We start from the raw sequence: 27,928 nt of genomic DNA, 5'->3' as shown, positions 1-27,928 counted from the left end.
TGAAAAGTTGAAGCCATAATAATTTAGACATGCAGCTAGCAAATAATCAAGCAAGGGTTTGGACTTACGTGCCTAACATGGATGTATTAGCCCCTTTCCATTGCTATGACAAACAACTAAGGCAATCAACTTATAATTAGAAAGAGTCTCCTTGGGCTCAGAGTTTTGGAGGCTTCAGACTGACCATGATCAAATGGCACTATTTCTTTGGGTCTGTAGTAAGGTGGCACAAAATGGTAAGGAAGAAATGGTGGGACAAAACCACTGACCTCATAGTCACAGAGCAAAGGAGAGACAGGACAGGGGCAGCATTTCACTGTCTTCTTTGAAACCATGTCCCCAGTGACCTAAGGCCTTCCCACTAGGACTTACCTCTTAGTGATTGCAGCATTTCCAAGGCTATGGGCCAAGCCTTTAGTGCATGGTCCTTTAACACTTGTCCAATTATAGTCCTAGGGGGCGTGTCTCATCTTTCCCATTGTTTAAGATGTGAAATTTCGACAGAGAAAGCACACAGTTTTTAAGTCACCTTTCCTTTAGCAGTTGGATAGATTGGTTGATCCTATCAAGACTACAGTAAAGCGAAAATGAGATTATAAGGCAGGTGTCAATTCTGCTGCTATAATAAGACAGCTAAGGCAGCATCCTTTATAAGGTAAGATGTGTCTTCATTTATGATTCTAACTAATCCAAATATGATAACTTGGATTAGTTATGATTCTAACTAATCCAAGTGACACCAGCTTCTAGGCAAGGGCTCTTGACTTAACTACTGCAAGGCAGAGAAACAAAAATGGAACTAGCCACATGCTAAATGGATAGAGCACACGCTGAGCCAGGAACCCAGGGGGATTCAAGAGCCATGCTTGCTGTTTCATATATATATAATTATCTACTCACTGAGAACCAATCAGGGCATTGAAAGAGCTAATTAATCCCTTCTGAGTATTGTGCCTCCAATACTCTAACCCCCTTCCATTAAATCCTACCTGTAAAAGGTCCTTCTAGTTTTTAAGATATTGCTATATTTGGACCCAAGTTTCAAATATGAACTTTTGGGAGACACAACCAAACTACAGTGGATGCTAATGCATAATACTGAGTAACCATTAATCTAAACTAAAAACATGAAAGAAGTCATCAGGACACCAAGATCCATCTCAGCTCCTTAGTGATGAATAAGGACATAAAAAAAGCATCAAAAGAAGAATTTCTTCCTTATTCCACACTCCTAACTCATCCTGTTACAACAAAGAAATCAAACATGGCACATGAGTGAAGAATAGATGGCTGTTTAAATCTTAGCCTCTATGCAGACAACAGAATGGAGAAGACAGGTGATGGGTATAGAAACTGAGCAGGAGCAAGCATTTTTTATGAGAGTAAAGCACTACAATTGAATTTGTCCTTATCAACAACCCTCACAATACATACTGAGTACCCATAGTGTACAAAACAAATCCTGAGCTGAGCAATGGATTGGCATTGAATTCCTACCTCGAGAGCTTTGGCAGCTTCTCTAAGGGTAAGGCAAGCATACATGAAACACATGAAATGATGGCACAGTTATTAATTTACATGTACATTGCTACAAAAGATTTGGCATTGCAAAAACAAGGAATAAACAATATGAGTGTAAGATAACCAATCCAACATTCCAAAACCCAAAGCAGACATTATTTTAATATCAAAGCAGTCAAATTAATTTTCTTCATTTGTGGGATAGGTAAGGTGATTTGTTCATCACATAACACAGCCATGTTTTTTGGAGAGCCTCTCAATTTAGAATCAGACTTTCCACTCATTGTGTGGTAAACATGGGCTCAACAAAGATGCTCAATAAGAATTGAAGTCTGGGTTCAAGATAACTCTTGAAATAAAGAAAAGTAAGAATCAATAACTAACCCCCTTCCCCAAAAAGGAAAAACTATCAGTAACATATCTGTTTGTTAAGAAACCAAATCAACAATACTACAAATAAGGTCTAGAGAGATGGCTCAGCAGTTAAGAGCATCTGCTGTTCTTGCAGAGGACCTGGGTTCAGTTCCCATCACCCACATCACCATGACTCGTAGCCATTCATAACTACAGTTCCAATGGAATTCTGGTGCCCTCTTCTGGCTTCTGTAGGCATCAAGCATGCATGTGGTCCATATCACTTGTGAAGGCAAGCATTCACAAACATAAAATAAAAACAAATATTTAAAGAAAAATATCAATACAGAGAGAAAGCTTGTGCCTATACTTGTTAGAAAGGCTTTCCTTGACTAAGCAAAGCTTGAGCATAAAAATACAAAAATAAATGGAATTATTAGGAAAAGAAGAAAATACAGCATTCCATAGTGGAGGAGGAGTTAAAGATACAAACACCTCACAGTCCCATTGCATTATCTTTCAGAAAATGTGATTTTTGCTTAAGTTTTAAAAATAAAAGATATACTTATGTCAGGCACAACCTCTGTCCCAGCATTTTGCCGTTATATTTATTGTCTTAGTCAGTGTTCATAATGCTGTGATGAAACACCATGACAAAAAGCAACTTGGGGAGGAAAGGGTTTATTTGGCTTATACTTCCACACTATAGTCCATCACTGAAGGAAGTCAGGACAGGAACTCAAGCAGAGCTGGAGGGAAGCTGCTTGTTGGCTTGCTCCTCATAGCTTGCTCAGCCTGCTTTCTTTCTTTCTTTTTTTTTAAGTTTCTGAATTTTTGTTTTCCTTTTTTTTTTTTTGTTTGAGACAATGGCGTGAGATAATTTTCACATCAAGATAACGTTTTCTATGTATGCCCTTTCCTTTTTTTCTAACAGGTCTAGTATCATATTTATTAATATTATTATTATGTTTTTCTTATAGAACCCAGGACTATCAGGAGTGACACCCACGATTGGCTAGCCCCTCCCACATCAATCTCTAATTTAAAAAATGCCCTACAAGCTTACCTGTAGCCCAATATTATGAAGGCATTTTCACAACTGAAGCTCCCTTCTCTCTTATGAGGCTAACTTGTGTCAAATTGACATAGAATAGATTTTGTGAGTGGGCTCGAGGATATGGGAATGAGAACAGGAGGGATCGGGTGGAGAAGGGAGGGGCGGAGCGAGAGATGAGTGAAATAGGTGGGCATTTAGGGGCAATGTGGAAACTTAGTGCAGTGTAAATTCCCTGGATCCTATGAGGGTGACCCTAGTGAGGACTCCTAGTAATGGAGGATGTGGATGGAGCCTGAATCAGCCGTCTCCTGTAACCAGGATGGAGTGATTGGGACATCAATTCAGCCATAAAACCTTTGATCCACAACCTGTCCTGCTTACAAGATGAACTGGAGTAATGGTGGCTCAGAGCTTATAAAAGTGACCAACCAGTGACTGGTCTAACTTGAGGCCCAAGCCATGAGAGGGAGCCCATGTCTGACACACTGCCTGGATGGTCAAAATCCGGAAGCTGGATGGCTCAGAGACGAAGGGTAGAACTAAACAAGACTGGACGCCCCCCCCCAAAAAAAGAGGTCAATAAAATGATTCATTTATGGGCTACTATATTCATAGACCAGTGCTTCTCATCGGAGAAGCTTCCTCCAGCAGCTGATGGGAACAAATACACACACCCTCCGTCAAACATTAGGCAGAGCTCATGGAACCCCACAAAAGCGGGGAGGAAGGATTATAGGAGCCAAAGCGGTCAAGGATACCAGAAGAACACAGCCCACAGAATCAACTAAGCAGGGTTCTTAGGGGCTCACACAGACTGAAACAGCAACCATAGACTCTGCGTGACTCTGCAATGGGCTTTCTGCATACATGCTGTGGTTAACTTCAGGTTTTTGTGGGACTCCTAACAATGGGAGTGGGGGTGTCTCTGACTCTTTTGCCTTCTAAGGGTTTGCCTGATCCTGTCTTGAAATGAGGGTTTATGCCTAGTCTTATTGCATCTTGTTACGCCAAATTCAGTTGATATCACTGAGAGGCCTGCTCTTCTCTGAAGAGAAATGGAGGAGCAGTAGATCTGGAGGAGAGGGGAGGTGAGAGGGCTGAAAGGAAGGAAGGAGGGGAAGGAGGAGAGACTTCTGTCGGGATTATTTTATGAGAGAAGAATGAAGAAAAAGAAAAAACTGGAAAAATTGACAAATGGAAAAAAGAAAGGGGAGAGGGAGGGAGGGAGGGAAGGAGGAAGGAAGGAAGGAAGGAAGGAAGGAAGGAAGGAAGGAAGGAAGGAAGGAAGGAAGGAAGGAAGGAAGGAAGGAAGGAAGACACTCATTTATGATGGAATTTTGTAATTTATAGGGTTTGTAAAGCCAGCTAGCTAGAGAATGGAGACCTCATATAGGATAAATACAATGTATCTTGGGAATTTTCCCCAAAGCAACACAGAAGTTGTAAACTCAATGGAATGAGCCTTGAAAAGGCAGCTTCCTCCAGAAGGCTCTCCCAGATGCAAATTGTCATTGGAGGAGTTACAGTAACATCCCTCCACTCTCACGGACTACTCCAAGCTTTCTGGAGAGGCTTTCCACCCTTTTAAAAGTAAGGTTGATGGAATTTTATTTCAACTATTTCTTAGGGGTGTTGACAAGAGCCCTAGATGTTTACAGCTTTTAACTTAAAAAATAAAAAAATAAAAATAAAAATAAAAAACCTCTCCAACTGTGTTGCTTCCAAGGGTTTTCTTTATTTATTTTCTTCCTATGGATCTTTTATTCTAGTTTACTCCTTTGTATCAAAATGATGATGATTTATGTGGGTTAAGTTAAAAAACACTCTTCCCTTCCCCTTACTTGTCTCTTCAGCAAATCTCACTGAATGTTTGTGCTCCCCAAAAATCCATACACTGAAACCCTAACCCCCTTTAGCAAAGAATGAAATACAGGTCAGAGTCTCCTGAATAAGATAGGTTTGGTTCCCATAAGAAGTACTTGGGTCTGCCCTGTCTTCCCACGGTGTGAGGAGGAGATGGTGAGCCAGGAGGCCGGCCTCTCACAGGCACTCAGTCTGCCAGCGATCTGACGGGGTCTTCCAGTGTGCAGCACTGGGTGAACTAAATTTCTTTTGTTCTGAAGCCACAGAATATCATTAAACAGCCAGAATGGACTAAGACACTTGGGATGTGACAATCACTTATGTAGAATGTTGGTGTATATGCATGTCTCTAAAACAAAACCACCCGAGTTAAACTCTCAGGTCTGCCACACATAGTAGTACCAAGGGCACATTGCTGAGTCTGCATGCTTCTGCCTCCCTGTTTGAAAAGAGGATAATTATAACATCTCCCTCACAGGCATCTGAAGGATGCCATAGGCTAACGTTTATAAAGTGCTTTGGGAGATTCCCGCTACATACAACTTCCTTCACGTGTATTGGCTATTGTAAATCCTAGGACGAGAGGCCCAAGAAAACAGGGAGTCTTGTCTATATTGTTCACTGCTGTAGAATGGCTGGGACTGCACAGACTGGCATAATAATTGAGAGCTGAAATGCACAAAAGTGAAAGTGTACTAATGCTCGGAATAGAAAGACTATTAGAGGAATAATAATTCTCAAGTGAATCCAGGTCATCAACAGCATCACTTGAGGACCCATCAGAAATGCAAATTCTAAAGGACTGGGGATATAACTTGAGTTTGAGTCATTCTCTAGCATGTGCACGGCCCTGGCTTGGATCCATGGCACTGCAAATAATAATAATAATGCTCAAGAACTTCATCAGAAAATCTAGACTACTGAACCTACCAATTGCTGTCTTTTAGAATCCCTCTTGAAAAGGCCTTTGGTAACTAAATAGTGCCTAGTGCATAATAAATACATAATTTCAATTGCTTACTTTATTTTCATAGTAGCAAAATAGATGGTTGATATCCTGTAATTCAATATAATAGTAAATAAAATTTTAAAGACAAAATATCACATTTTGCTGCTGAACAAATTAGTTAGACTCACAGTTAGCAAGTGATACCCCTCAAGTTTCACAGCAAATATATAGCCCTGGAAATTTCAAGATGGGTCACTATAATATTTGTGGCTGCAGAAAATGTTATTAAGCATTTACTATATACTAGGAATTTAGCATGCATAATCTTATTGAACATTAGCATAACTCTATAGGATAAGGATTTTTATCCTGATTTTATAGATGACAACTTTAAAGTTCCAAAAGCTAAATGCCAAAAGTCATACAGCTGACAAATGGCGAGCCCCTGTATAGACCCCAAGGACTTCAGACTACAAAAGTCAGATCTGAACCTGTCACTAGTAGCTTTTGTATTTGCTTAACAGACAAAGCATGAGAATCTAAAACATGCCTGACTCTGTCCTAAGAACACAAGTTAAGATGTAGCAGAGAAAGTTTCAAGAGGAAAAACTACAGAGTTATCACAGGGAAATAAGATGGTCATGTCAGTCACAATTATAGAAGGATGTAGACACCAAACAGTTTACACTGAGACATCCCTGAAGTGTGTTTGGATCAGACCTTTGCTGCCAGTGAAGGTCAATAAATCATAAAGCCCAGGTAGACAGCAAGCTCAGCTTCCATTGATAGTACCTGCGCATCTTTCACTAAACCATGACACGCAAAAACACTTCTATTGTCTCTAAAATGTCTGTTACTATTTTGTTTCATTGAATTATGTGAGAGTTGTGCCCTTGAGAAATATAAATCTATCAAGAAAGCGAGCTGCCTCTCTAATGTGCCCCTGAGAATGACTGAGTATAATGACCCTATGTGTAATTATTCATCCCCTAACATGCCCCATGTCCTCTGAGAAGTCACCGACTTAGATCAGCAAGCTATGGCCCAGGGGGCAAATCTGGTACCTGTTTTTGTACAGCCCAGGTGATACAGATTTTTTTTTAAAACATTTTAGCATGCATTTAGAAGATCAAGAGGAGAATAATATTTCAGGGCATCTGAAAATTACATGAGGTTCAAAATATTAGTGTTCATAAACAAAGCAATTGGAACACAGCCAAAGACATTCATTTGTGTGATGTCCATAGCCTCTGTCACATACATAAGGATTTCCCTTGGAATTAAGTGGCCCACAAGCTGCAAATGCTTCCAGACAAAGATTACTTCTAATCCTTGTAACTACCCTATGAGCAACACTGTTTGCACAAACCAAAGGTACTGTATCTCAGGAAAGTAATTATGTCACTGTAGTGGTTCAAAGAGTTGCCCACAAAGTCCTTGACATTCATTGCATTAAGAGACTAGGTCTATGTCTCCTTTCCTGAATCTAGAAGTTAGAAGGATTTGTTGGTCTGTTTCCTATCACTATAATGAAGAACTGGGATGGGCAGAGAGAAGAAGGTTATTTTAGCTCCAGTTGGAGAGGTTCCGATCTATGATCTATCTATTGCATTGGGTCTGTGGCAGGAGAGTACATCCCACTGGAAGAACATGGCAAGCAGACCCAGTTATGTCATGAGCCAGGAACAAGGAAGAGTGAGGAGAGAGAGAGAATCCTACTATCCCCTTCAAACACTTACTTCCAATGACCTAAAAATTTATTATTAGGCCCCACCTGTCAAAGGTTTCATCACCCCTCCCATAGTGCTGGTCACTGAGCACATTGGCCTTGAGGGGATACTCAAGATCCAAACTGTAGCAAATATAAGGAAGAGAACTTCTTCAGTGAAACAATATGGCATCAGGTGTACTATGCTGGGCTCTCTGGAACACCTGCTCTCAAGAAAGCAGGGAAGTCACAAGCAAGAAGTATCCATGGGAATACTCCATTCTACAGTCCCAGCTGAGCCCAGCTTTGTGCTGTCTCAGCCCAAGCCCCAGGCATGTGAATGAAATATCACCCACATGATCCTAGTAATTCAAGTCCTCCTAGCTATAGTGAACATGAACCACAGAAAACCCACCCAACCTTGGTATCCTGTCTAAATTTCTAAATACACATCATCTTCTAGCAATAAATAATTCTTGCTTTCCATGGCTATAACTGAGTGACTTGTTATTGTGACAATAGATGACAAAACCTCCAAACATTTTCAAAGGTCACTTGAGTTAAAGCTCACATGAGCCGGGTGGCATGGGCACACACCTTTTATCCCAGCACTCGGGAAGCAGAGGCAGGTGGATCTTTGTAAGTCTGAGGCCAGCCTGGTCTACAAAGTGAGTTCCAGGACAGCCAGAGCTAAACAGTGAAACCCTGTCTCAAAAAAAAAAAAAAAAAAAAAAAAAAAAAAAAAAAAAAAAAAAAAAAGGCTCACATGAGCTGGTATTGTGGCACATGCCTTTAATATCGGCACTCAGGAGGCAGAAGAAAGCAGATCTCTGTGAGTTCAAGTACAGCCTGATCTACATAGTGAGTTCAGGAACAGCCAAGAATACACAGAGAGACCTAATCTTAAGAAACAATATAAATAAATTAAACAAAACTCACATGATAATAAAGTTTATTTTAAAAGGTGAAGAGAAGCTGGGAAGAGTTAGCAAAATGAGACACCAGCAGATCAATATGCTCTGAAACAGTAGAGGGTCACAAACAATTTTAAATGATACAAGTATAACTTTGATTCCTACTGAAAATAGTTAAAGGACCTTGTGTAGGGCAGGAGGTCATAGCTGGTATGATAGTGATCCCACCAAGCTAGATTGAAACAATATCATCCCTATCTATGGTGGCCCTTCATATCATGACATCTTGAACTTACAGCAGTGGCTTCCCAACTTTAACCCCAAAAAAAGCACTGAAGTGTTATTGTCTAAAATAGTTCCAAGCAGGGACTTCACATTTACCATCTCCTCCTGGTACCTCCTCAAATTTTAAGTAATGTAAATAAACCGATTGTTTGGGTTTTTAACAATTATTTTTATAACCCTCAGAGCACAATGAGTTTCCATAAGCATTTTCTTCCTAGAAACTTTCTAGGCTAATGATCCCACTGGGTTTTACTGGAAAGGACACAGAACAGAGCTCACCAGCTCATGAAAGTGAAGCCAGTCACAAATAGAGTAGTAAATTGTGATGGTGTTGTGTTCCCCAAAATATTGTGTACCCTAATAAACTTATCTGAGGTCAAAGAACAGAACAGCCACTAGATACAGAGGCTAGAAAATGGTGGCACTCACACCTTTAATCCTAGCATTCCAGAGGTAGAAATCCCTCTGGATCTCTGTGAGTTCAAGGCCACATTGGAAACAGACAGGCATGGTGACACACGCCTTTAATCCCAAGAAGTGAGCCTTTAATCCCAGGGAGTGATGGCAGATAGCAGAAAGGTATATAAGGTGTGAAGACCAGGAACTAGAAACATTTGGCTGGTTAAGCATTTGGCTGGTTAAGCTTTTAGGCTTTGAGCAGCAGTTCAGCTGAAATCTATTCTGGATGAGGACTCAGAAACATCCAGTCTGAGGAAACAGGATCAGCTGAGGAATTGGCAAGGTGAAGTAGCTGTGGCTTGTTCTGCTTCTCTGGTCTTCTAGCACTCACCCCAATAACTGACCTCAGGTTTGTTTTTATTAATAAGACCTTCTAAGATTCCTGCTACAGTAAATGGCACTGTCCTTGAAAGACAACAGCACAGATACCAATAGGTTGCTCATCTCCAAGTCACAATATGCTTTTCCTGTCACTCATCCATTCACTGTGGTGCTGGATGAAAACCAGGGCCTCACACCTCATAGGCAAGTATCCTGCCACCAAGTTGTATTCCAACCCTGACTTTCTCTTTTTAATCAGCTCTGGTTTCTTTCTACTTTCCCATCACTCACCTTTCATTTGTCCCACTCTTACCATTTATTTGCAAGTAAGGAGGACTGCATCCTTTGAGTTTTGTGACATCATCTTTAAACTTATTTGAAACTGTATGTAAGAGATTTAAGGACCTGACAAATGAGAGTTCTGAGTTTCTTAAAAATATCTGGGAGTATTAAATGGAATCTAGAAAGCCATGAAGATGACAGCCAGAGTGAGCAGAAACACAGAAACATTTGGAAAGGTTAAGTGAGGAGCAGCCATTGTAAAGACAAACCGGGGAATAAAACACAATGACTTTCCATTCACAAGAGTGTGGAGAAAAGTAGCTCAGTCTTAGGGAGTGTTTCCTTACAGGGCAGCTATGCTGCAGGGCATCTTAGCAGTCAGTCCAAGATTCAACCAGAAAAATACATCCATCTTTTTATTGCTTTTGGTGTGTAGAATACATAGAACAAAATACATATAGCTTACTGAGCAAGAGATGCAGAAATTACCAAAACTAAAAAAAAAAAAAAAATAGGAAGGAAGAAAGCTGTCAAATCAGGTCAAGTGAGTAAGCACAATGGTGCTCCTGGGTGAATCTTGTGTCTCTCCCCATTTTCTTTTTCTCTGTGACTTAATGTGTGTGAGGGGAGACACTCTTTCATGATGACACTAGACTACTGTCTGTTGAAACAATCTATTCATGACTCTTGGCTGGGAAGGCTTTGCGACTTCTTACTGTGACTCATTACTGCAGCTCACCCACTGGATCCTGTCACCCAGTATCCTCTCCTTGTGGGTGGATAGAAACCATGGCTTCTTTGGTTTGGATACCATATTTTCAGCCACCTCAGATGTAGTCAAATCCTTTTCACTATAGGGACAGACAAAACAGTCTTGAGAGAAACAAACATATTTACTCCAGTTTCAACAAACTCTAAAAGGTGACAGTGACTAACCTAAGCAAATCTAGGGCATGATTTAAGTTAGGATCAAGATCTGGTGAGGACAACTCCTAAAAATCCCCTATTCTTTAAAAATGCTTACAGGTGCAGAAAACCCAGCTGGGTGGGTGGGTCATGGCCAGTTACTCTGAGCAGCAGAACTAAGGGAACATTCCTAAATGCTCAGGACATTTTATTAACTGAGTCAGTATTTCCTAAATATGTCTCGATGTGCTGCACTCCTGTTGGAGTCTAGGACCAGGTAACATAATAAAACTCTTCAATTTTATCAGAAACAGAGCTATGCATGTGCAGAATGAAGCAGGAACTATAATTAGTCTTCATCTCAGGGACAATTGGCTTAACTTAAATTTCTATTGCAATTATCATTTTTCCTCCAATGTCTATACTTTATATTTGTTTTCTTGTTCCCATCCCCCTCGAGGAAAATAAGTGTATTTGAAGATTACCTCAGATTAACACTGTCTTCTAGTTTATCTAAAAAATAATAGATGTGTTCAAGGACATGCACAAAAACTATGAAGGAAATACAAAAATCCCCAAGAGTGTACAAAATAATTAAAACTAACTCCTTCATGTTGTTACTCCTCACCTACTTTGAAAACCTTAACTCTTCCTGTATTTATGTGACATGTCCACAGTAGACAAATCCATACAGGTAGAGAGCAAACTGTGGTTCCCAGGGGCTGGGGAAAATAGAGAATAATGTGTGGCTGAGGAGTGGCTCAGAAAATTCTGGAAGATGATATGGTCTGGAGACTGGAGCATCTCACTGTGTATTAAAAATCAACCAAATGTGCACTTTGAAACAATTGACACGGTGAATGTTTTACTATTTTAGTATGTGTATATACATGTGTTTGTGTGGATGAATGTTTGGGGGTTGCCGCACAGAAGCCAGAGGAAGGCAGTGGGTCTTCTAGAGTGACAGCCAAAAGCAGTTTGTGACCTATCCACTGTAAGTGCTAGGAACCAACAATGGAGAATTTTATGTATGTAACATTTACCTTAAATTTAAAAAAAAAATCTTTTCCTACAGAAATAATTTAAATAAAACTCAGCATTAAAGCCTCAGGATAATCATCTAAAATCCAACACATTCTGAAAGTTTCTAATGTTTCCTCCTATAGCCATGAAAAAAAAAATGAAATCAGAGAATACCAAATAATTCACATTTAGATAAGAGATGCTAGCCTCTTCCATGGGGTTCCCAGAGCCCTGGGATGGGGGTGGGAATTGATGTAGACATCCCATTTAGGGCTGAATGTTCCAAGATCTCTCACTTTCTGCATATTGTCTGGCTGTGGGTCTCTGTATTTGTTCCCATCTGCTGCCAGAGGAAGCTTCTCTAATGATGGCTGAGCAAGGCACTCACAGAGACTGGGCAGCATATGCAGGACCTACACAGGTCTGTACCAGTCGGGGTACTAAAACTGAAAGAAGAGGACACATGCCCCCATCCCTAGCCCAGAAGCAATCTCCAGTTGAAAACCCCTTGCAAACGGAAATTTAGTTTTCTCCGAGGGACTCTCATTGGAAACGCACTACTCTTCAGGGTAGGTTACATGTGCAGCAGTAGATGGCCAACAGAAAATAGACTCAAGGGCATCTTTGGGGTCTCTTGTTTCTTAATGTTAAGCCAGAGCTTTTTCTTTTTCTTTCTTTTTTCTTTCTTTTTTTTTCTTTTTCTTTTTCTTTTCTTTTTTCTTCTTCTTCTTCTTCTTCTTTTGATTTTATCTATTTTTCATGTTTTTCTCTTTCTACCCTGCAGGTCCTTTGCATATATATTGTGCCTTCCATTATGTGCTTTTATGGGATTCCTGAGTATGCAAATGAGTGGATCTCTGTGTCTTATCTGTTTCGTGTGCCTTTCTTGGGCTCTTTTCCTGCTGTTGGTTTATTTTGTCCTATTCTAATGTGTTTGTTTTTATTATATCTTATTACATTTCATTTTATTGTTATCCCTTAGAAGCCGGTTTGTTTCCTAATGAGAGACAGAAGAGGGTGGACAGAGACAGAAGGGGAGGTGGGGAAGAACTGGGAGGTATAGAGGGAGAGGAAACCATATCAGGATATACTATATGAAAAAAAATCTATTTTTTTTTAATTTGTTGTCTGAGGAGGTTCCATAGAGATCCCTAAACCACCTAAGCTGATGCTAGGACAGAAGGTCACTCCCTAAAAGCTGACAGTGGGTTCCCATTCCAAGGACAACCTCCACACGGCTCAGTGAACGAGAGGTCGAGCTGGAGCCTTCAACGCTACATTCCAGTCTCTTTCTCATGAGAAGGTACTCTGAAGACTACAGAAAGAAAAACCAGGACACCAGCCCAGCCACAGAACCCTCGACCTACAATCTCTCCTGCCTGTAAGACCGCTGGGGCAACGGTAGTCCAGAAGTTCTGGGAGTGGCCAACCAATGTTTGGTTTACCTTGAGGCCCATACCACGAGAGGGAGCCCATACCCTACATTACCCAGGTGGCCAGAAACACAAGACTGGATAACCCTGAGACCTAGGGTAAAACTCAACACGACTGGGGGGAAAAAAATCAGTGAAATGATTCCTAATGATATTCTGCTATACTCATAGGTCGGTGTCTTGTTCAGTCATCATCGGAGAGGCTTCCTCCTGCGGCAGATGGCATTGGGTGCAGATGAGAGAAGAATCTATTCTGCTCTCATATAAAACATCCCGACCACAGTTTCCCCTCCATCCACTCCTCCTAGCCCTCCCCCACCTTCCCTCTTCCCCAGATCCATTCCATCTCTGTTTCCTCTTCAGAAAAGAGCTGGCCTCCAAGAGACAACTGTCAAACAGGGCAAACTATGATACAATAAGACAAGGCGAAAGCCCTCTTATCAATGCGGGCCAAGACGACCCAATTGGAGGAAAAGAGTCCTAAGAGCGTACAAAAGAGTCAGAGACACACCCACACCCACTGTTAGGAGTCCCACAAAAACACCAGACTAACAGCCATAAAATATACACAGAGGACCTAATACAGACCTGGGTTTGCCACTTCAGACTCTCTGAGCCCATGTGAGTCTTGCTTAGTTCATTCAGTGGGCCATGTTCTCCTGGTGTCCTCCATCCACTCTGACTCCTACAATTTTTCTTCTCCCTCTTCTCTAGCTCCAAAGAGGGAGACCTCCAATTTGAACTCTTTCTCCACATAATGTCTGGCTCTGGGTCTCTGCACCTGCTCCCGTTGGCTGCCAGAGGAAGCCTCTCTGATGACAATTGGACAAGACATCAATCTATGAGCATAGCAGAATATCATTAGGAATCATTTCATTGATTTTCTTTTTCCTGCCTGTCTGTTTGATTCTACCATAGGTCTCTAGGATATCCAGTCTCCAATATCTATTTTCAATAAAATAAAATCTGATATATTTAAAATTTTTTCTGAAAAGAGATGCTAGTCTCTCTTCCAAAAAATAAAAATAAAAAGTAATCACAATAATTTACTTAGACTACTTTTCCTCAAAACTGTTTTTAGAAGACTTGATTTTCATAATAGAAAATTTTAGAAAAAAAAATCATTTTAGAAACTACAATAATATTGGTTTAAATGTCTGAGTAATTATAAAAGCCAAGTAAGTAATCATTACTTATTTACAGCAACAAATTGTTACTTGTGAATTTTTATTGTTTGACAGTTTCATACATTTATATAATGAGGATCAGTCATTTCAACCCCAATTCCCCCCCTGATTACCCTGACCACCCCCTCAATGGAAGCCTTCCTCTCAAAAAGTCCCGCCCTCATTCCCCTGCCTCCCCCAATGGGGACTTCCCTCTCAACAAGCCCCTCCCTCCTGCTTCCAGTCTGACCCAGCTGTGACTCCTGCATGCTACCAGATAATTTTTCAATTATCATCATTTATTCATTTCAAATTATTTAATTTTCTCACAGCTGCCAAATAACGTTCATGTCAATTTTCCCATCCTGCCTTTATTGTTCCATCTACAGTGTTTCAACTTCTTCAGGCAGGTTGCAAGATTCCCCACTCAGTAGAGAATCTCACTTCAAGAAAGAGAAAATGAAGTCCACAGACAAACAAAAGCTCAAGCATAGACATTGTATTGGAAATACTGAAGGCAAAAGTTTAAATCTTGAGTTCATTGCCTAAAGAGTATCTTTTTAATGTTTTCTGCCATGGCTCATTTGCTCATGAGCCTGGGCTATGCACTGTGGGGCCAGGAGGAAGACAAAGGTGATAACTCTGGGGCAAACCCACAGATTTGGATCCAACTCCCAATAAATGTGGTAAGTTGATTATTTGTATGTAAAATGGAATTGATAACAATTATTTCATGAAATTATCATAAAGCATAAATACAATTTTGTTAGCAAATCTGTTAGCATGATGCAGAGTTTATATAAAAGTCTGGGCATTACCATCAGGAAGGCGAACATGGATAGTGTTGCCAGCACCACGCATTCCTATCCTTGTCTATCTATGAACTTGGGCCAGGGACATGCTAGAATGTTTGAGTTTTATAATGAATATTTACCACATTGAGTATCCAACAAACATCCCAATGGTTAGATTGGTGATTAATAAATGTTATAACCCCTACCTTAGTATTTTTCACTTGCTTGAAAGATTTTATGTTTATTCCCTCTTCATGTTTTAGAGTATCACTCCTTGTCCATTTTTTGCAACCCTGTAATATCCTACTCTTTGCCTTTAGACAGATTTCAGCTTTGCCCAATTCCCTCATCACAATTCCAAATCATATTAATGAGCCAAACATTAGTCAACTGAAAAACTGAAGAGGACAATCCTTCCACTTCCATTTATCTTTGATAAAAGATAATAAGTTGATTCACAGTCCGTGTGGCTCAGAATGGATGTGGAGAGTGTGTTCCCAGCAGGCAGGGCATATGCCTTCTGTGCGACAGCTGTTTCTTTGTACTCGAACTTCAAGCACAGTATTGTGCTAAAACAGCAAGTCAAGTAATAAAAATGGGACAATTCCATTTCCCCCACTGTGAGCTTGGACATGTGAATAGAAAAAAAAATCTGATTTTTTTTTTTTTCATCAGTGAAATGGAGAAACTGCCCCAAAACAGCTGGGATAGAGGGAAGGTCTGGAGGATGATCTTTCTATTTCTTCTTTGCTAAAGAGAACCCCTAATTATGTCTGGCTTGCTTTCTGATCTATTGCCAACAGCATCTGATTCTCTGAAATGAAGGCAAAGAGATGCTGACAGCTGTGCCCAGCACGGACTCTGCCAAGCTGGAACAGACACTGTAGCCCACGGTAGAGAGCAATGTTGCACCTAATGAGATCCTAAAAACCACTTGTGCCTATCAGAGTGGTTGAGGGAAGCAGGGGGTGGAGCATTTGGAAGAACCATAATCCTACAAAGCATGAGAATCATGGGGTTTCCATGATTGTGCTAAGTTAGTGGATCCAGGAAAAGACCATGGCCACCCTCTGTGATATCATATGACCTGCAGGGGAAAAGAAGCACTTTTACATGGTCACATCGCCAGGCTATTTCACATGTAGCATCCAAATGAGCTTCATACTAACCTTTTGGATTAAAACTTTTTAATTGACAGAAACCCTTATCAAACTAATGTACATGAAAAAAAAATGAATGGAGTAGGGCCGTTAACCTAGAGGTCCCCTAAGTTACTCCTGGGAAATTTAAGTTTGTTGTGCTTAGACCACACCTCCCTCTCAGAAGGAGGAGTTGATTAAGAGGAAGAAGGTCTTACACTTTCCCCCAGTTGACTTTCTCCCTTTGATTTTGTAAGGAATTGTGGTTTCTCCTGTGTATTCTCAAGCTTTCTCTATCCTACTGCTATCCACATGTCAAAGACTTTTAAAGAAGGGCACTCAGAATAAAGGAAAAATGATAGGAGGTTGTAGTTAAGGAAACAAGGAATGCAAAACTATATTAACTGAACACAGATCTTTCCTGTCCCAACAACCTGTTCCCAAATACCCAGTAGCCACTTCCCAAATTACCACCCAGAGGTTTATATGAATTATAAAGGCTCAGCCAATAGCTCAGGCTTATACTAACTAGCTCTTACATTTTAAGCTAACCCATATTCCTTATTTACACTCTGCCTGTAGCAGTACCTTTATTAGCATGGCATGTTCATTTCCTGCTCCCTCTGAGTCTGACTGGTAACTCGGGACTCTGCCCGTCTCCTTTCCATCAACCTTAGCTTGGTTACCCCACCTATTCTCCCTGCCTGGCTAATGGCCAATCAGTGTTTTATTAAACCAACTCAAGCGGCAAATCTTTACAATGTACAAGAGGATTATTCTACAACATTAATCCACAAGGATAACGAAACTTGTACTGTGGAATAAGCAGTCACCAGTCACAGGTAACTTTTACTAATTATTAAACACAACCATTTCCTCAGCTGCACCAGGCACCTTCAAGGCACTCAATAGCCATGTTCCAGAGGTGACTACAGCATAGATCAAGAACATTCCTTCTCCCACAGGAAGTTCTATTGGACAACATCATCTTATACAAAAAAAAAAGAAGACATCAAGTTTTTTTTTTTTTAAGCTTTAATTTTGCAGGCAAAATAATGCGATCTATCACCCATGCTTGGAGAAACAGGGTTGCAAAGGAAAAGGAGAAAATGGCCCTTCTGGCTGGGAAGATGCTGTATCCACAGAATCCTATGGGCGCAATAGAAAGTCTGGAGAGATGAGTGAACAGCCTCGAATGGACGAATCTCACCATGCTAACAAGAAGTGAGACTAAGATTAGACCTGGAAAGTGAGAACATGGGATCTGAAATGTGAGGCCAATTGACATGTGGAGTCCATTTTTAGTATTAAACTTGAGGATCAGAGATGTGCTGCTTGATGTGAGGGATTTCCACCTGCCTGACTGCCGTGGCTGTCATTGTTAGTTTTCAGTTGAACAAGAATAAAGTTCACTCTGAATGTTTTAATTGACTTGATTGCTCTATCACTTTAATTTCTCAGGTCATATGTTACAATGCAGAAATAGAAGTTATATTATGAATTAAATGCCACATGGTGCATTTCCCCTTAATTTTCTTAGATGAACAATCACACTCAAATGGAGCTATTTGAGTAGGCAGAGAATTCACAAATACAAATAGCTGTGACTTTAAAATGGAAGTGTTAAACTATTTCTAACCCTAGAATGGCATAGAGTATGACACCAGATGTCACTACATGTCCATAATCTGAAATTTTTGTGAATTGAAAACTCTTTGTGATCTGAGGCAAAATTCCCTTTCTCTCGTCTTCCAGACAGATCAGACAGTACCAGAAACTTCTATGATACATGATAAACCAACTAAAACTGAGGATGAAAGTCAATGTTTTCTCTATTTTTGTGACAATAAAGTGACCTATAAAAGAAAATAAAGGATTTTTGACTCAAAAAAAGTTAAAAACATGTTTCAATGTCATTGACAAATACGTTTTAAATGTCAAATTTCAAATGTATTCATTATTTCTACAGTGATATATACTCATTGGAAATAATTGGAAAATAAAGGGTAAAGTAGAATAAGAATCAATATTCTAATACAATTATACAACTTAGATACAATGCTATTGGCATTTTGATATATATCTTTTTTGCTCCTTGTGACTTAAATAAATATATTATCCAACATTTATGTTTATAGTTATTTTTCCAGTGCCATCAACATAAAACCTTTGTTAATATCCTTTGGTGTTAAGTAATTTGAGTGTTTAGTTTTAACTGTAACTTTCCTTAAATTTTGCATCTTCATAACTATAACAGTAACAATAATTCAAAGGATAAAATTTTGTGCAAAGTGTTGGTACTCAGTTGTCCCATGAGCTGAAGATTTAATGATTTCCTGTCTGTGAGATCTTAGGAAGCTGCTGAATTTCTCTCTGCCTCAGATTCCTGTTGGCAACCTTGAATTCATGTTTCCCTAAGAATTAGAAGAGATGACAGTACATGGCATTAAACTGGATTCCCCATCATAATTAATAGAACTGTGCTCACAGATTAGAATGTGGAGAAACCAGTATCAGGGAAAAGGACCAACCACCACCAGTACCACCATCACTACCACCAAGGATTACATGGAAGGGACAGAACATTTGGGAGAAAAGCCTACAACAGGTGCAAGAGAAAGCAGGCACTATCAAGGACACATAAAGGGTTGTGAGTCTCATGACCAAGCCCCAGCAAGCATCCCTCACTTCCCACCTCCTCAGCTGACTTCTTTACTGGGAAGTGCCCTCATTCTTGACAAACTGTCTGCTTCCAGCACAATACATGTGTAACCTGCCCAATTCCTGTTCTTGGACAGGAGAAGCTGGAAACCCCCGCAGGTGAGCATCCACCCAGAAAGTCAGATTTATGTCTCTAAACTCATAAAACTTTACCTCGAAGGAGCCCAAGATGCCCTCCTTACCGCCCTTCTTCCTCCCTCCCTCCCTTTTTTCTCTACTTCTTTCCATCCTCCCTTCCCACTTCCTTTTCATTTTCTCCCAAAGCACATGGAGCTCATGGACCAGATGCAGCAATCTCAGGCATGCAGCTGGAGCTGATGCAACAGGAACCAGACAGGAGCCCGGGGCACCTTAGGAATCAAAAACACTTTCCTTTTCCTCTTTCATTAATGCTTACTCATCTCATCAACCCATCCATTTCTTCCTTCCCTGCCCCCTTTACTTTCTTCTAAGCACTTGAAACCCTTATGGCGGGTCCCTGTGGAAGCAATGACAGTAGCCTGGTGTCATTAAGTCTTATCCATTCCCATCTCTTTCACCGATTACCATAGGCTAGTGTAAGTAATCAGACTCTCGCCCTCAATCGGCCAGCAGTGACATCCAGTTTCACATCAGAGTCACAAAGTACACCCCCTGACATTGTAGTGTCTATCCATCTGCCAATGTGTGAGCAGACATCACCAGGGAATAGCAAGATGAGCACAGAGCTAGACCCCTGGGAACACAGATGCCGTCAGTAACTGGGCATGTGCACGTGTGAAAGCTATGCTGGCCAAAGAGAGCTGCAGCCACGTGGAGGATACCAACCAAAGAAAGCAGCAGACCTGTGGGGAATACAGACTAAAGACAGCAGGAGCCACGTGGCAACCCCGATGATGCTCATTGAAAGAGATTAGCCTTGGAGGTGCTGATGCAGATGGTGATGGTCACTTGACACTCTAGTTTCACAGAGCACGCAGCCAACTGGGTCCTCCAAGCACCACCACACCCCAGACTTTCTCATGCTAACAACACTTTCTCGCACATCTCCATTCTTTTCCTCCCTTTATTCGTCTCTTCTCACCTTCCCCAAAGTACAGAGAGAGATGTCAGGTTCAAGCACAGAGACAGCAGGCTTGAGCACTAGAACAAAGACAGTAGCTGTGGTAGTTCCCAAAGGTCCCTGACAGGGTTCCAACACCCAGCAATTTTACATGTTGATACTGCACGGGGCTGTCAAGCTCACATTCACCTTTCAGGAACAACCACCAACAGGGTTGAGGATTCAGAGTCTGGGGCCCATCTCAGTGGACCCAGGGACCAAAGGGCAAGATGAGCACATGTGTACTCCAGCGGGTAGAAGGCTTGGCTGGGTACTGTCTAGGTGCTACATGCTTGGGCACGTGAGTAAAGAGCATAAATCAGGCCAGGGCACTGGATTCTCCCTCTTCTCATCACTCCAGTTGACTTTGTTCTGCACTTCTCTATCACCATAGCATGTTTATTTCTGTGCCTTGTTTATTTCTGCTTTGTCACAGCCTTCATGCTCTTGGTCCTTCCTGTTCCCTTATTGTCAGCAGTCACATCGGTGAGGACATGGATTTAGTCACTCAGGTAATAAGACATTTCCTTGAGCACGAGGTCCAAACAGAAGGTAGAAGGAATTGACAACCACCTAGTTACACCTTTAACCTGGGGGATAATCTAAAACAAAACAAGAGCCATTCAGGTAAGCCCTGATCCTAGCAACCTAATAGCTGAGGCTTTTTTATTTAAAGAGCTCCTTAGGAGAGAGACTTATTCCACTCAGGTCAAAGACACACTTGTAGCTGGAACTTCATTCCAACATTGTGGGACTTAGTCCCAGGACACACAATTCAGGCAATTGGTTCAGACTCTAACCAGAGTAGTCTCAAAAGGACTGGCGACTCAAACCAATATTTCAAACCCTCCTGAGGCCATGCTGAGAATTCTACTTATGGGTAAAAGTGCACCTCTACAACCACAGAGATCATTCATATCTTGTCTCTCCCCTGAGAACCATCATAGAAATCACATCTTCAGTTTCCCTGGACTGCCCACTGTAATACATCCTCAAAAATTAAAATAACTTTCATCCTAAGAACCTGAAAAAATTAAAAACAAGTTCGTTGTAATTCTCTATACAATCTGGCCTTAACGAATGCTGAGTGGTGAGAAACCTGGCCAAAATAGGGATTATGGAGAGGAAGAACAAACAGGGACCTCCCTAACACCCTGGATGTATTCAAATTCTAATTTATTTCAAATGGTAAACAATAAACCATGGATTCAGTTGAAAGATCTTCTCCCTCCCCACAGGGTTCCACATCACTTCATATTCTCCCACTTACCACAAGTTACCAGAGAAGAGGGAATGAAGTCCTACAGGAAATACAAGGAATAAAGTTTCCTAGTCACTATCTACTCCTAAATCAAGCTCCATGTCTCCTTCTAGTCATGGATCTTTAGTGATGCAAGAAGCAGAGAAACGTCACTGAGGACTTGTCCCAGTTTACTAGAAACTCTCAGACCCTAACTTTAGCAGAAGCTCGTATGGTCTCATGGAAAGGCCTACACTTAGACATGACTACTTTCTTTAACCCTGAGGAAAACTAGAGGATGAGAAAGAAGCTAGAAGACACATGGACTGAATGATTTAATCAAAATCCAAATCACCTAGTTGGAGCACAAGTCCTCTTGAATCAAGAACCCACTGCTTGGAATTATAACCCTAGCAGGGACCCATAGATGAAGGATGAGGGTAGAGAGTCTCATCATCTCATCATAGGGATGAAAAGTTGAATTAAAAAAAAAAAAAAAAAAAAAAAAGGAAGGAAAGAAGCCTGCCAAATTTCTTAAGAAGCTAATTGAAGCTTATAGAATAATCACCATCCTGGCTCCCTCGTCCACAGAGGAACAAGCTCTTCTTGGTCAATGTTTCATTAAACATCAGCCCTTGACATCCATAGTGAACTTCAGAAGCAGCAACAGGACTTTGGACGGCATGGGACACTGCCTTCTTGGTCTTCAACAACTGAGATCTGAAAGAAGACAAAAGGGACCAGAGAAAAGCTATTCGGATGACTGTACCTGCCCTTGCAGATGTCTTTTACTGGGACTCTTCACCAAGGTACCCCTCTGATAAGCCTCAGAGATCAAAGGACAGAGGCCAAATCTAAACCTGCTTGCAAATGCAAAGCCTGTGCACGAGCATCAAATGCCCCCTGTGGCCCTATCTATTATGTAAGGCCCCAAAGGCCTGCCACTAGAAGGTGCAGTACCCCTATTTCCAGAGGAGGAAGGGGCCAACCTCTGACCTGAGGACCTTACCAAACAGAATGCATGCAGCCACCCCCCCCCCCCCAAAAAAAAACTGACTGGCCAGCAGAAATAAAAAAAGATAGCTATTTCCAAGAATTATTTTCTTGTTTTCTCCAAAGACAAAGATGAAAACTTTCTACTTGGTTTTACAATACATGTTCTGACTTAATGTAATTGAGTTACATGTTATGACAATTCTCTTTATATAACTGTGTGCCATTCTGCGTCTAAGACAGCATGAGACACAACTCAATTTGGCCATAGAATTCTCAAATTAATCGAATAACAAAACTTGTGGTCATTTCATTTTTACATTTTAATTATATATTAAAATTTGTAGCTGGGCGGTGGTGGTGCACACCTTTACTCCCAGTACTCGGGAGGCAGAGCCAGGCGGATCTCTGTGAATTCAAGGCCAGCCTGGTCTACAAAGAGAGTTCCAGGAAAGGTGCAAAGCTACACAGAAAAACCCTGTCTCGAAAAACCAAAAAAAAAAAAAAAAAAAAAATTGTATTTGGGTCATACCTACGTTAAAATGTGTGTGTGTGTGTGTGTGCACATACATGCATGTGTTAAAGTGTGTGCATGTGAATTCAAGTGTTTTGAGGGTATACTAAGATCTCTAATAAATGCATACAGGTTGGTAATTTTCTATACTTTAAACTTCTGAAAACCTATTAATATGGTATTGTTGGGTCTACAAATATGTTTCATAAAATCCTAAAATGCTTTAAATAATATTTATTTGTTTGTTTCAAACATTATTTCATTGAGTCACAAAATAAAAGTTTTGTTAAGTTATAAAATTTATCATTTACCTCATAGATTTTGATTGAGATTTCTTCTAAAACAGATTCTTGAAAAAACTTTAAATTTTATTTCATTTTTAATAATCAGAGATAACAAAATAAAATGATATGAAATGTTTTATATTCATCAAAATACTTCTAAGTAGTGAGCATTTTGAAAATCTTTTCATTAGATTAATTGCTATGGATTTCTTTTCCAGAATATTCTTAAATACAAATGACAAGTGCGAGATTTTTTATCAGTGTTGTAATATAGACGGAATGATGGGTGTGTGTGAGTGTGCGCTCATGTGCACACCCACGAGTGCATGCAGGTGCATATGTGTTTGTCAAAAATCTTTATGTAAGGTTTCTTTTGCACAGTGGAGTGACAGCAGATACAACCCAAATGACGAGTGGCATTCGGAGTCTGAGGAAGCTCACGGTGGAGAACAGGCTCTGCTATCGAGACAGGAGAGACAGCTGACAGTGTTAGTGTCATTGCAAACTGCAACTGTGACATTAACGCGCTCCCTGGAAGCCTGTGCTCTCCTCTTTAAGCACAAAAGTTAAAAACAAAGCAAACCTTGAGGTTTTTGTCTTATTTAAAACTCAATGGGGAGTCAAGCGGTGGCACACAAGCCTTTAATCCCAGCACTCGGGAGGCAGAGGCAGGTGGATATTTGTGAGTTCGAGGCCAGCCTGGGCTACAGAGCAAGCTCCAGGACAGGCACCAAAACTACACAGAGAAATCATGTCTCAAAAAACAAAAAAGAAAAAAGAAAAACTCAACAAGGAAGTGGTTGTCTTGAAGCCACGCTGCTGACACCCACTCGATGTGTCTAGAGCCTCATCAACAACACCCCCACCCCACCCCCACTCACCCCATCCCACCCCCACCCACCCCATTCCACACCCACCCCTGTGACATTTTATGTCAATGACATTTAAGTCTTTTACTTTGTGGGTAAGGAGGGAACAAAAGCTCTAGGAGGAGTTGGTCAGAAAAATTTGATCAAAACATACTGCATGAAAAATTTTAAATGATAAAAAACTAAAAAAAAAGTTATAATCATTGAATGTCAGCAGTGCCAACAGAAATAAGCATGAAGTAACAAATGCATAAGGTTATGACTATTGACAGATGCATATTTATATTTAATGGGTTAAGATTTTTTTTCCTGTTTCAAGATAATTTTTTTTCTTTTCTCCTTTTTCTTCCTTTTTTTTTCCTTTTTTTCCTTATGTTTTTTACAGAATACATTATTTTAAAATTTTTATTCAAAATGTACATTGAGGGACAGAATGTATGAATATTAAGATACTATGAAAACTACAAAACAAATACATTTTAATGGAACAATTAAATAACCCTGAGGATTCACAAGAGAGTATTTTAACATCCACTCATTTCTTTAGTCAACGTATTTTTCTCTTTTCTATTACTCATTGTAGATCCAAACTTACCCTGAACCCTGAAAGACCCCCACCAAAGGCCCAGACACAGTTCCAAAGACGCAGACACAGTTCCCCCAGAAGCCCAAAAGAGCTGAGGGAAGAGATATCTTAAAAAAAGCAGAACTGAGTCAGTTCCCCCTTCCTGGAGAGGGTGAAGCCAGGTGTTTTCAAAAGAACAGTCAGAATGTCTGGTGGTGACCGATTAACCACAAGATGCCCCTCTCTGGAGAGAACATGACCAGACCCTGGAGATGGGTTGTAAAACTCCTGACAAGGCAAACAGATAAGCTGAAATAAGACAAAGTCCAGGCCCAGGAAAAACTGGACCAATCAAGGATGGACTCATACTGACCCCCTCCCCTCTAAGGAATTTTGTGGGTTTTGCCTATAAAAACTAACTTCCCCAAGAAAGAGTAACTCCTCCCTGTCTCACTGAGCTGCAGCCAGTGAGTGCTTGAGATGAGTTCCCTGTCGTGACTTGTAATGGAAATAAACCTTGCTATTGCATTCTGGACATCTTTGGTCTCCAGTGGTCTCTTTGGGGGTCCTAATCTGGGCAGAACAAATCCCAGATATATAACAATGAATAGAAAAATTTATTGTGTCATTAAATTCGAATTTAGATGGAAAAATAAATACAAATACAAAACATTGATGTCAATTGTGTAAAAGGATCATTGCAAACCCAGAGTGTAGCAGGAGCTGTGGTGTTGAAGCTAGGGAAAGAGCACCACTTTACATGAATATTTATAAAAAATAACTCTTTGGGGATATATTTCAGTTTTGACCTGAAGAATTTCAAGGAGCTTACTTTGTTGTGGCAACTGCTTTCAAGAAATCAAGAGATGCTGTCATAGATAACAACGTGGTAGGAGGTAAAACTAAAAACATAAGGAAAACTAAAGTAATTATAATGACAAATGACCCCATTTCTACTGTGAAATTAATAAGACAACTATCTAACAAAGATGAGAATCAGTCAAAAGCTAAGCTGATCTGTCACTTATTAATGGTTAGGGTTATCCATTGCCACTTTTTTCAGATTTCTGATTCTTATTTATTATTCTTTTTCATGTGTTCATTTCTTCAGAATTTCATACACTATATTTTGATCACATTCTTTCCTCTCCTCAAACTCCTACCAGATCCTACCACTACTACCCAACTTCATGTTCGTAATCTCTCTTTAAAAATAAACAAAAAATAATTTTTTAAAAAAAATAGAGTATGATTTGTGTTTATCAACTACTTCTAAGAATGGGGCCTGCCCAGGAGTGTAGTTGTTATACCCAATGCTACCCCACTGGGGAAAAAACTGTTATCTGTTGCAAATAGCTTCTTGGTTAGAAGTGAAACTTTGTCCCCACTTTCCCTTCCCTGTGCTGGAATTTTGTCTGGCTTAAATTTGTGCAGGTCTTTGCCTCTGTTACAATCTCTATGAGTTCATATGTGCATCATACCTATTGTGTCTAAAAAAATGCTGTTTCCTTGAAGTCATCCACCACCTCTGGCTCTTAAAAATCTTTCCTCCTCCTCCTCCTCTTCTTCCTGGACCCCTGATCCTTGAGGAAAGGCATGTGATGAAGACATTTCCTTTAGGGCTGAGTATTCTGCTTTCTTCTTCATCTACCGCCATCACATTCCTTCATAAAATTGTTCTTTTTATTCTCAATTGTTCTTAATATATAACTACCAATTATATGTAACTGTTCTCAATATACAACTCTGGTTTCTGTTGTTCATTTGTCTACAGTCCAAGGAATCTCACTCCTGTGAGGAAGCTATGAAAAAAATATCACTCCTGAGACAATCATAGTCATGGCTTTCTTGTCTCTTGATTTTTCTGGAGTTGTTGGTTGAAATCCTGTTTTTCTTATGAAGACCTTGCAGCTTTCATTTGCTTGTAAAATCTGTGTCTTCTAGAATACAGAACTTTCGAACTAAACTCCTTGTGATGCAGATCTTCTAGATAATTCATACAACAGGGCATCAAAAACCTCTCCAATCAATGGACAAACTAGAATGTCTATATCTTAGTTTTGTTTCCTGTTGCTATGATAAAACATCCTGACAAAAATGGGTTAAGGAAGAAAGGATGTATTTGGCTCATAATTCTGAATTACAGTCCATTATTGCTGGAAGGTGTCAGGAACTTGAAGCAGTTGCTCACATTGCATCTATAGTCAAGATCAAGGGACATGACTCAGGGCATGCATGTTCCTGTTCAGCTTGCTTTCTCCACCCGCACACAATCTGCAATTCTCTTCTCAGAGAAAGGTGCCACTTACAATGGGCAGATCTTCTCATCTCAACTAACATAATCAAGATGGTCACCCACAGACATACCCAGAGACCAACCTGATTTAGACAATCCCTTATTGAGGTGCCTGGCAGAGGTGATTCTGCATTGTGCCAAGTTGACAGCAAGCACTAGCCATCACCAAGAGTTTTGTGGTCTCTCTTAAGCAGGAACTACATCCTTCATCAGCATGGAAGACTGTACCTCGTCCTTCAGTTCCACTAATTTCTGAGACCACAGCTGGGGGTGAGAGAGTGTGGTGTGGTGGTGGCAAGGGGGGGGGGTTAGAAAGAGAAGTGTCAAGAAATCAAAGAGAGAGGGAAGGCTGAAAATCTCCAGCCAAGGCTGGAGAGATGGCTCAGAGGTTAAGAGCACCGACTGCTCTTCCAGAGGTCCTGAGTTCAATTCCCAGCACCCACATGGTGGCTCACAACCATCTGTAATGAGATCTGGCACCCTCTTCTGTGTACATAATAAATAAATAAATCTTTAAAAAAAAAATCTCCAGCCAAAAGCTTCAGAGAAACAGAGCATGCACTAGAAAAATCCACAGTATACAAATCTGTAAGAACATAGATCCTAGGTATATGATCCATAAAGGTTCACAATTTTGTGACCATTGTGAATGAAAATTCCTAAAAGGAAACTGTCTGGTTGTGAACAAAAACTCCTGGAAGAATCTGTGTCTTCAGAGATTGATGACTAATTGAGTTTCAGTACTGTGAAAAGATTGGAATTTTGTAGGTTCAAAGGCTAATTATCTTAGGTTGGGCCTTCTGAAAGAGCCATTCCTTGTCCCACTCTGTATCAAAGCTAACATTATAACAATAGATATAAAACATTTCAGAATCTATAAACTTAGGAGAACACTAGCTTCTGCCAATTCAAAAGCTAAGAATGTTATCATCTTGAGTCTGTAGAATAGCTCACCTCCATTCACTGTACCTGCCTCTTGGGTGTACCTACCAATGTACTTTAAACTTGCCTTGATTTATAACGTTCTTTATTCTGTGAAACTATATAAAAAAAAAAAAAAAAAAAAAAAAAAAAACTTCATAAAATTACTTCCTCATTGAAGCATGGAATTTGGGGTAATCTAAATCTGTGTTCTCAGACTAAGGTCATCCCAAATGGTCCCATACTGTCTCTTGTCTGCTTTAAGAGCTG

This window comes from Peromyscus leucopus, chromosome 5, assembly GCF_004664715.2.
Source record: "Peromyscus leucopus breed LL Stock chromosome 5, UCI_PerLeu_2.1, whole genome shotgun sequence".
Lineage (NCBI taxonomy): Eukaryota > Metazoa > Chordata > Mammalia > Rodentia > Cricetidae > Peromyscus > Peromyscus leucopus.
Note: the sequence above shows the minus strand (reverse complement) of the source record.